Raw genomic sequence first — 11,809 nt, 5'->3', positions numbered from 1 at the left:
TTGTTCTACTTGTAGTTCAGAGGAACATTGGGCAAACAAATGCCTAAACAAGTACAAGAAGTCAGGACAAGACTCCAAGTGTGTCAATGTGACTATGAGCAATAATGATGGGGCATCTGGGTATGGCAATCTGTTTACCGTACTTTCAGTTTGTCAGAGCAATGATTGGTGGGTTGATACAGGTGCAAATATTCATGTGTGTGTTGATATGCCATTGTTCTCTTCTTTCTAGGTCGCACGTGATTGCTCCGTCCTGATGGGGAATGACTCGCATGCTTCTGTTCATTGTGTTGGCACGGTGGATCTGAAGTTTACTTCGGGAAAGATCGTTCAACTGAAGAACGTGCAACTGTCCCCGCCATCAGGAAGAAACTTGCTAGTGGCTCCCTTCTATGTAAAGAAGGGTTTAAGTTAGTATTCGAGTCCAATAAGGTAATCGTATCTCGGTACGGACTGTTTGTTGGAAAAAGATATGCTTGCGGAGGTTCGTTCCGCTTTTTCCAAATTCATTCTAGCGTAAATGAATCTAACATTTTGCTTTCACATCTTTGCCACATTAATTTTGGTTGTATGACACTGTTGGAAATATACCCTAGAGGCAATAATAAATTGGTTATTATCATATTTCCTTGTTCATGATAAAGGTTTATTATTCATGCTAGAATTGTATTGACCAGAAACTTAAATACATGTGTGTGAATACATAGACAATACAGTGTCCCTAGTGAGCCTCTACTAGACTAGCTCGTTGATCAAAGATGGTTAAGATTTCCTAACCATAGACATGAGTTGTCATTTGATAACGGGATCACATCATTAGGAGAATGATGTGATGGACAAGACACAACCGTAAGCTTAGCATCAGATCGTTTAGTTTATTTGCTATATTTTTTTTCATGTCAAGTATTTGTTCCTTAAACCATGAGATCGTGTAACTCCCTGACACCGGAGGAATACTTAGTGTATATCCAAACGTCACTTCGTAACTGGGTGATCATACAGGTGCTCTACAGGTATCTCTGAAGGTATCTCTTGGGTTGGCATGGATCAAGACTGGGATTTATCATTCCATATGACGGAGAGATCTTTCTGGGCCCTCTCGGTAATATAACATCTTAAAGAGCTTGCAAGCAATGTGACTAATGAGTTAGTCACATGATCTTGTATTATGGAACGAGTAAAGAGACTTGCCGGTAACGAGATTGAACTAGGTATGGAGATACCGCCAATCGAATATCAGGCAAGTAACATATCGCCGGACAAAGGGAATTGCATACGGGATTAACCGAATACTTGACATATCATGGTTCAACCGATAAAAGATCTTCATGGAATATGTAGAAACCAATATGGTCATACAGGTCCCGCTATTGGTTATTGACCGAAGAGGTGTCTCGGTCATGACTACATGATTTCCGAACCCGTAGGGTCGCACACTTAATGTTCGTTGACGCTAGAGTAGTATTAGGATATTTGATGATTGGTAACCGAATGTTGTTCGGAGTATCAGATGAGATCCCGGATGTCACGAGGAGTCTCAAATGGTCGAGAGGTAAAGATTTATATATGGGAAGTCATATTTTGGGTTCCGGAAAAAGGTGCAGTTTTTTCGGTACTGTACTATGAAGCTTCTAGAAGGTTCCAGAGGATTCCGGAGGGGTCCGGAACTCCACAAGTGGGTCCACCACGTCCCAAGGGCTGGCATGGGATGAGGGGAGACGCCTTGACCTTATTGGGCTAGGCGCACCAAGTCCTCAAAAGACCATGTGGCTATGGAAGGGGAAAAAGGGGGGCTTGGAGTCCAAGTCCCCTCCCCCTTGGGTGCGCCCTAGGGCTTGGAGGGGCTGTTCCCCACACCCCTCCACCTATATATAGAGGGGAGGGGGCGCCCCAAGAGCACATACCAAGCCGCTCCCCTCTCTCACCTGTTACTCCGTAGTTCCTCTGTCCTCGTTCTGGTAGCGCTTGGCGAAGCCCTGCTGAACTAGCTCCACCACCACCATCACCACCATGCTATCATGCTGGTTGTGATCCCATATATTTCTCCGCCTTCTCTTGATGGATCAAGTCGGAGGAGACGTCATCGAGGCACACGTGTGCTAAACTCGGAGGTGCCGTCTGTTCGACAATAGATCGGTTGGATCATGATCGGATCGCGAAGAGTACAACTACATCAACCGTGTTATATACGCTTCCGCTTTCGGTCTACAGCGGTACATAGACACACTCTCCCCTATCGTTGATATGCTTCTCCTAGAAGATCTTGGGTGTTCGTAGGAAAAAAATATATTCATGCTTTGTTCCCCATCAGACACAACTAGCTAAGATGGATCTAATCCCGAGTGTCGGTGTCAAAACCGGCGGATCTCGGGTAGGGGGTCCCGAACTGTGCGTCTAGGCGGATGGTAACAGGGGACAAGGGACACGATGTTTTTACCCAGGTTCGGGCCCTCTCGATGGAGGTAAAACCCTACTCCTGCTTGATTGATATTGATGATATGGGTAGTACAAGAGTAGATCTACCACGAGATCAGAGAGGCTAAACCCTAGAAGCTAGCCTATGGTATGATTGTTGTTCGTCCTACGGACTAAAACCCTCCGGTTTATATAGGCACCGAAGAGGGTTAGGGTTACACAGAGTCGGTTACAATGGTAGGAGATCTACATATCCGTATCGCCAAGCTTGCCTTCCACGCCAAGGAAAGTCCCATCCGGACACGGGACGAAGTCTTCAATATTGTATCTTCATAGTCCAGGAGTCCGGCCGAAGATGATAGTTCGGCTATCCGGACATCCCCTAGTCCGGGACTCCCTCAGTAGCCCCTGAACCAGGCTTCAATGACGACGAGTCCGGCGCGCATATTGTCTTCGGCATTGCAAGGCGGGTTCCTCCTCCGAATACTTCATAGAAGATTTTGAACACAAGGATAGAGTCCGGCTCTCCAAAATAAGTTCCACATACCACCGTAGAGAGAATAATATTCACATAAATTCAATCTGCTGACGTATTTCGTGGCGTGACATCACACCACGGCCAAGCCTTTATTCAAATCGTTTTTACTGTCCCATCTCAGCGCGTTTAGCGAGGCGGTTTCCTTGGTACGTCTTGTCAAAGCAGAGATCGTGTCCCCTTATTCCAGGAATCTCATCAATATGGGCCTGGGTAACCCAACCGTGCCCGTTGGCACGTCTCCTCTATCGAAGGCGAGTCCAGAACGGTCACGAGGGAGGCTCTTGGTATTCAACCCCTTTATAAAGAGACCAAGGCTCCACTCCCTTCTTTCAATCTCAATCGAATCCACCCCTCGCCTCGAGTTCCAACACCCAAAGCTCGAGATTCAGGCGCTTCGGACCTTCGATGATGTCCGGCTCCGACCTGCAAGGCCGGTGGATACCTTCCTCCGTTACGGAAGAAGACGTGCTAAAGCTAAGAGATGCCATGTATTTAACCGACGAAATTTCGCATAGGCTGCCTGCCCAAGGGCAGATCATTCCCATCCCAAGCCTGGTGAAAGCGTGGTGTTCGCGTCTCACTTCCTTCGGGGGCTATGCTTCCCGACGAACCCCTTCATGAGGGGGCTCCTGTTTTACTATGGGTTGGAATTTCACGACTTGGATCTGGAGTCCATCCTCCACATCTCATCGTTCATTGTCGTGTGCGAAGCCTTACTCCGCATTACCCCTCACTTCGGATTGTGGCTCAAGTGTTGGGTAACGTAGCAGAAATTCAAAATTTTCCTACGAGTCACCAAGATCTATCTATGGAGAGACTAGCGAGGGAAAGGAGAGTGCATCTACATACCCTTGTAGATCGCTAAGCGGAAGCGTTCAAGAGAACGGGGTTGAAGGAGTCGTACTCATCGTGATCCAAATCACCGGAGATTCTAGTGCCGAACGGACGGCACCTCCGCGTTCAACACACGTACAGCCCGGTGACGTCTCCCATGCCTTGATCCAGCAAGGAGAGAGGGAGAGGTTGAGGAAGACTCCATCCAGCAGCAGCACGATGGCATGGTGGTGGTGGAGGAGCGTGGCAATCCCGCAGGGCTTCGCCAAGCACCGCGGGAGAGGAGGAGGACTTGGGAGAGGGGGAGGGCTGCGCCAGGGGAAGGGTGAAGCTCCCATGCGCCTCCCCACTATATATAGGGGTGGATGGGGCTAGTTTCTTGCCCTCCAAGTCCATTGGGGCATTGGCAAAGGTGGGAGGAAAGAAATCCCATCATTTCCTTCCCCACCGATTGTTATCCCCCTTTTTTAGGGATCTTGATCTTATCCCTTCGGGATATGATCTTATTCCTTCTAAGGGGGGATCTTGGTGCGCCTTGACCAGGGGTGTGGGGCCTTTCCCCCACTACCCACGTTCATGTGGGTCCCCCATGCAGGTGGGCCCCACTCCGGAACCTTCTAGAACCTTCCCGGTACAATACCGAAAAATCCCGAACATTTTTCGGTGGCCAAAATAGGACTTCCCATATATAAATCTTTACCTCCGGACCATTCCGGAACTCCCCGTGACGTCCGGGATCTCATCCGGGACTCCGAACAACATTCGGTAACCACATACAAACTTCCTTTATAACCCTAGCGTCATCGAACCTTAAGTGTGTAGACCCTACGGGTTCGGGAACCATGCAGACATGACCGAGACGTTCTCCGGCCAATAACCAACAGCGGGATCTGGATACCCATGTTGGCTCCCACATGTTCCACGATGATCTCATCGGATGAACCACAATGTCAAGGACTCAATCGATCCCGTATACAATTCCCTTTGTCTAGCGATATAGTACTTGCCCGAGATTCGATCGTCGGTATACCGATACCTTGTTCAATCTCGTTACCGGTAAGTCTCTTTACTCGTTCCGTAACACATCATCCCGTGATCAACCCCTTGGTCACATTATTCACATTATGATGATGTCCTACCGAGTGGGCCCAAAGATACCTCTCCGTTTACCGGAGTGACAAATCCCAGTCTCGATTCGTGCCAACCCAAAAGACACTTTCAGAGATACCTGTAGTGCACCTTTATAGCCACCCAATTATGTTGTGACGTTTGGTACACCCAAAGCATTCCTACGGTATCCTGGAGTTGCACAATCTCATGGTCTAAGGAAATGATACTTGACATTAGAAAAGCTTTAGCATACGAACTACGATCTTTGTGCTAGGCTTAGGATTGGGTCTTGTCCATCACATCATTCTCCTAATGATGTGATCCCGTTATCAACAACATCCAATGTCCTTGGTCAGGAAACCGTAACCATCTATTGATCAACGAGCTAGTCAACTAGAGGCTTACTAGGGACATGGTGTTGTTTATGTACCCACACATGTATCTGAGTTTCCTATCAATACAATTATAGCATGGATAATAAACGATTATCATGAACAAGGAAATATAATAATAATAACTAATTTATTATTGCCTCTAGGGCATATTTCCAACATCAAGACCTTCAAAGTGGAGCCGAAGATGATCAAGGGGCAACAGGCAGAGTGCGGAGGGGCTGTTATAAGCAAGAATGCTGACGCTCCGTGGCCCGAGGGCTCTTTTCAAGAGGAGCTCATCTTATGGCAACAAGAGTGGTTTTATATCATAGCTCCCAGGGGCACCAAATGGGTGGCGCCGCCTGCCTTTCGCTCGGGTCCTCCACCGCGACTGGCGTCATGGGTTAATAAAGGGCTTAACTGGGGGCCGTCCAAGGACGTGCCCTTGTTGCAGGGCCTCATCCGAGACCTCCTAGAGAGAGAGATCACTCTGGTCATAGTAGCGCAGGTCATGCTGATTCGTCGCATCCTGCCCTGCAGACGTCGCCCCCTCCGCCTGTGGGAATTTAACCCGGAGGGACCATGAGCTCTCCAACATTTTATGGGCGCGACGCCCGTGGAGATGTACAAGCTTTTCTTCGGATCACAAGAGATGTGTCCGGATTTGACCGAGAACGCAGGTCTGAGCTGCAATCGCCCGGATACTCAAGTAAGTAGCCCTGTACCCGGACACACTATCCCATATTCATCACAAACTTGCCCTTTAAAAGAGCTGCCCCTTGAACAGGAGTGGATAGCGAAAGCAAAGTTAATCAGGTGTCCGCCCCCCCTCCCTGAGACCACGCCGGATCCCGTGTTAACCAGGATGCTGGAGGTTGCACCTTCGGAAGAAGGCGAAGGGAGGAGCAAGGAAGCTACCGCCTCCGTGAAGGAGGTTGTCAGGAAAGGAGGGATCGAGAATCCCTCCATCCAGGGGAAGAAGAGGACCGCCTCTGAAGACCCGGAGACCAAGGTCTCAAAGCGGGGGAAGGAATCTTCGTCAGAGGGTCCTGCGCCGAGGAATGCCTCGGCCGCATTGTGCCCCCAAGGGGATCAGCCCTCCACCGAGCCGTAAGTAAAAAAGAGGAGTTCCTTTTAAAAAAAATAAAGGATATCCCTACCCTATTTCTGATAACCGAAATTTTACCTTGTAGTTTGGATCTCAGCACTTCTCAGCAGAGCTCATCTTCGGGGGATCTTCGTCCGGAGATGATAGAGAGCGAAACGCCTCCCCCTGCCGTACCGTCTTACGAGGCGGGCGACCTTGAGGTGTCGTCATGGAGGGTTTCTTCGAGCCCGGCGGGGACGGAAGGTAGTCGTATGTCCCCTCAAAGCCCTCCGCGTCCGGCCTCTGAAAAAGGCCATCGGACGAGTCCGGCACCATATGGTGTACGGTCAGAGGAGCTGAAGGATCTGCTCGGGCAAGCGTTTATCTTAGAAGATCACCATGCGTTAATGGGTACGGTGATTGAAAGGATTTCATCCGCTGAGAGCGGATTGCATGAAGCCGTCAGAAGTTTACTGACAGGTTTTGAGGTACGCAAATAATGTACCTTATGACAGTTCCGCATATAAAATGCGCCCTGTGTAGATAGTAGCCCCTGAGGCTCGGTGTGTTGTCAAAAATGACAGCGCGCCGAGGATCATAATCCCAGGTATAATGTGTCACCCTTCCTATGCAGGTGGCGAAGGGTCCGGTGGCTAGCCGGACTGATAAATTTGCCGAACTAAAGTGGCAACTTGATGTGGCGGATGTCGACATCGCGCTTGTCAATAGGCGACTTGACGAGTCACAAGGTATGCAATTTCCCCGCGGACACCTGGTAAGGGAGCTTGATGCTCGTGCCTTACAACAAGTGTGCTTGACGCAGATGGTGCCACTGCCATGGAGAACCTGCGGGCGGAGCTCGCCCAAGCCAAGGAGCAGGCCAAAAAGGTGACGCGGCTGCCTTAAAGGCAGTCAAAGAGCTAAAAGTCGAACAGGCTGCTCACTGCCGAAGCAAGAAGGAGATGACTGAGATGGCCGTGGAGTTGAAAAATGCTGCCGACCGCTGCAAGCTTCTTGAAAAAGAAGATCGGGCGGTACGAGAGGACCTGAAGAAGGCCACTGCTGAGGCCAAGGATGCTCGCTCTGCGATGAGAGCTATGAAGGAGGAGCTGCGCCAGGCCGGAGATATTGCAGCTGGAAAGCCCTTTCTACTGCGGAGGAAATTCTTGGACCCTAATTATGCTCAGTTAGACCGGCTGTGGAGTGCGGAAGATGCTTATCTGGACTTGGCGGCAAGTGCGGCGGACGCGGCCGAACACTTCCGAGATCAAGAGGATCACGAAACAGGAAGGTTTTTTGGTCGCAGTTCCATAATCCAGAGCGCCCACTTCCATTAACCGATCACTTGGCCGAATGGGCGGAGCTGAATAGGTTATCCGGACTTGCCATGAAGGATATCGTGAGTCTTTTGTGGCCGAAGAGGCCTGAGCTGAAGAGTTATTTTGGCTTGGTGCAGCAGTTCCTTGGTGCGGTGCCGCATATCAATGCAATGAGGAGGTCGGCATGCATAGAGGGTGCGCGGATGGCTCTTGCCCGTGTCAAGATAGAATGGGCAGAGATGAAGGCCACCGATGTTGCAACCCAAGATTCGGACGGAAGCCGAGTACCTGTCGAGCACTATTTTCAGGAAGTTCTGCAGGGCGCTCGTTTAATAGATACGCAATGCTCGAAGGATATTATGTTCGAGTAACATGTATTGTTGTGAAACGATGTTTCGATGAAATATAAAAGCTTTTTATACTTGTGCCTTCAAGAATTGAAATACCTCCTGCGCGGCCGTTAATGTATATGTATATATAACCTAAAAGTTGGCAGTCTTCGGCTTCAGCCCCCACACATATAATGCGGGGGTGTTTGCAAAAGGCGCGTTTTCACACTTGATCCAACGTCTTGGTCCTATAAAGGAGGTGGTGACGCAACAAACTAGGCAACCGGACTATAATGCTTTATCACTTTCACTTAGCCATAGGAGTTTGACAGTGGGGCTACTATATAGCCCCTAGGGGCACCGCGCTCACCCGAATTCGGGGCGCGTATGTGCCTGACCGAAAAACGACCCTTCATCAATGCGGAGGAATCCTATAGATTCCGGCGGGTCATCGAGTGGTTGACTAGTCTCACGCTATATCATGACAGTCAGTTTTCGGCTTTCTCTACTGAGGTGCTCGCCTGGCCGAACCGGGGCACAATCGCAGTAGTTCTCCTGGTGCCGTGTTAGCCGATAGAGCGGAACGTAAGGCAGCAAAACATAGGATCCGGGCAAACCCAACATTTGACCAAAGACATGATTCGGAGCTGATGCATATAAGGCCTAACTCGAGACGCCGAACACTCCCTAAGGTATTCGATCTTTATGAAAACGGGCCGAACAACGCCCTTTGTAGTAAGCCCCTGGTGTCCAGGTACGCGCAAAATTCTGACGTGGCCTATGCCAAAACGCCAGCCTCCTCCGCGGTTATGATAAGAAACCAGGGGATGTGTATCAATAAGAGATAGTAAAAAAGGTTTATGCAGGGTCTTAATCTGAAAAGAATCCTTGCAACGGGTCCCTACTGCACGTCTGCGCCTGTGTCTCTGTTGTGCCGTATCCTGGACGAGTGTCGCACGGTGTTCATCTGTAAAAGAGAGGAACTTAGTTGAAAAAGGTCATGTGAAAATGTACGTTATATTAAATAAACAAAGTACGTTTCAAAAAATGAATAAAATTGAGCTTTATTGTCTCTTGTTGTATATGCGCGGAGCCCCTTGTGCGGGGGTGTGCGGCTGTTAAGCCCCTGTATGTTTACGCCGGACTCGTCTAACCGTGTCCGGAGTCTGAACGACCTGTTTAGGTGCTTGGATTAGTGGAGCCGGTTTAGTGTGTGGCTGTCGAGGCAGTCACACAATCTTCCGCGCTCGAGGAACACTCGATATTTCCCTTTAAGGAGATGATTCCTCGTGGACCGGGCATTTTAAGTGTGAGGGATGCATAATGTGGTATTGCGTTAAAGCGGGCGAAAGCTTCGCGCCCCAGTAGTGCTTGATAGCTACTTGTAAATGGGGCGAGGTGGAAGGTTAACTTTTCGCGACGGAAGTTGTCGGGTGAGCCGAACACAACTTCTAGCAATAGAGAGCCCGTACAATGGGCATATCGGCCTGGCATTACCCCTTGAAAGGAAGTGTTGCTATGGCGAATTTTGGTTGGGTCTATCCCCATTTTGCGGATTGTGTCCTGATATAGCAGGTTTAGATCACTGTCGCCGTCCATTAGGACTTGTGAAAATTGGAGTCTGTTGATTATCGGATCTAATATCAAGGCAGTCCATCCTGCATTCCGGATACTTCTAGAATAATCCTGATGGTCGAAGGTGATTGGTTTTGACAACCAGTGGCGGGACTCGTCTGGGATAGGCCGTATGGTGCGTATCTCTATGGGCGCCGTTCTGTTTTCCCTTTTGTCACGTAAAGTGAGTTTACTGTTTTGACTTCTTGTGGGAAATTCTTTTGTTTACCGGTGCTCTGCTTGTGAGGTTCGTCATCGTCCTCGCTTTGTGTGTCGAGACCCTTGTGTTCGGCGTTGAGTTTGCCGGACTGCTTGAAGACCCAACAATCTCTGTGGGTATGATTTGCAGGCTTCCCGGGGGTACTGTGGATTTGGCATACCTTGTCCAAGATTTTGTTTAAGTTAGATAGCTCATCCCTATTATCCGTAGGGGCAGTTTTTATGATTCTGTCGTGAGCTTTTGAATCCAGCGTTGACTGCCGTGCTCTTCGGGCTGTTGCCCTTGGTCCGGCGCTGTTCTTTGCTACGTCGCGGTTTCCCATTTCCATCCCTGACTTCGGATGTACTTGGGTCGCTGGTACTGCATCTTGCCAGCCAGCTATCCTCTCCTGCGCAAAAGCGGGTCATGAGGCTTGTTAATGCGGCCATTGTTCTTGGCTTTTCTTGGCCGAGGTGTTTGGCGAGCCATTCGTCTTGGAGGTTGTGTTTGAAAGCTGCTAAGACTTCGGCGTCCGGACAGTCGACTATCTGGTTCTTTTTAGTGAGGAATCCATTCCAGAATTTTTGGGCTGACTCTTCGGGTTGTTGAGTTATGTGACTTAAATCGTCTGCATCCGGAGGTCGGACATAGGTCCCTTGAAAATTTGCCCAAAAAGCATCCTCTAGCTCTTCCCAACTTCCAATGGTGTTTTCGGGGAGGCTTTTGAGCCAATGCTGGGCTGGCCCTTTGAGCTTGAGGGGTAAGTATTTTATGGCGTGGAGGTCATCTCCTCTAGCCATGTGTATGTGGAGGATGTAATCCTCAATCCAGACTCCAGGGTCTGTTGTTCCGTCGTATGCCTCTATGTTTACGGGCTTGAATCCCGCTGGAAATTCATAATCCAGAACCTCATCGGTGAAGCATAGGGGATGTGCGTCACCCCTATATTTAGGTGTACCGTAATATTCGGATACTTGACGTGTTGCATTGCTTAATAGAGCTTGCTTTCTTGGTCCGTAGATAGATCTAACTGGGCCATCTTTTTGATGTGAATTGTGTGCGGATCGTGTGCCGGCTTGTGTGCGGCGCCGTTTGCCGCTCTATGTTTGCCATGGGGTCATCTATCCGACCGGGTGGTCTCCTTGTTCTTTGATTGCGGTGGCTCTACGGCCTCCTCATCAAATTCTGGCTGTAGTTTTCGCTTCGGGTAGCTCTTTGTTCGGCGACTGTCGCCGTTGTCTGCGGTGTTGAGTACTTTGCTCCATCTGATTCTGAGCGCATCTTCCGCTGTTTTGAGCTTCCGCTTCTGCTTTTTCAGGGTACATGCAGTGGCGACGAGCCTTTTGTGGAGGTTCTTCTGCTCCGGCAACTTGTCCGGCGTTAGATCGCCTGGACTGTTATCTTGGCTGGGGACGGATTGTTTATCCATATTGTGCTGTTCGAACGGTTGCTCGATAGCATGTTCATCGTCCACCGGTTCGCCCTGCTCTATGGCTAGGTCTGTATGGCTGCTGTCTTTGCCGAGGCGGGACTTTGAGTGGCGCTTACGTCGCCGTTTTAACTGCTTTTCGGGGGAATGATCCCTCGTGTCGTCCCGTTGTTCCTCGTCGTCGCTTCCTTTAGGTGTATCCACCATGTATACATCGTGAGATGAGGTGGGTGTCCAGTGCCTTATGGGTTCTGGTTCATGCTTATCTCCTACATCGTCGTCCATACCGTCGATGTCTTCGGAGTCGAAATTGAGCACGTCGTTTAAACTTTCGACAGTGGCTACGGAGTGGGTGGTGGGTGGGCTTTGAATTTATTCGTCGTCCGCATCCCAACCTTCCTGACCATAGTCCGTCCAGGGCTCTCCCGGTAAAGAGAGAGACTTTAGTGAATTCAGGATGTCGCCAAAGGGCGAGTGCTGAAAGATGTCCGCGGTGGTGAATTCCATGACCGGCGCCCAATCGGATTCGATTGACAGGGGCGCGGAAGGTTCGGAATCTGG

The sequence above is a fragment of the Triticum aestivum genome, chromosome 2B (assembly GCF_018294505.1).
Source record: "Triticum aestivum cultivar Chinese Spring chromosome 2B, IWGSC CS RefSeq v2.1, whole genome shotgun sequence".
NCBI lineage: Eukaryota > Viridiplantae > Streptophyta > Magnoliopsida > Poales > Poaceae > Triticum > Triticum aestivum.
The sequence above is the reverse complement of the archived record's forward strand: the minus strand, read 5'-3'. Positions refer to the sequence as shown.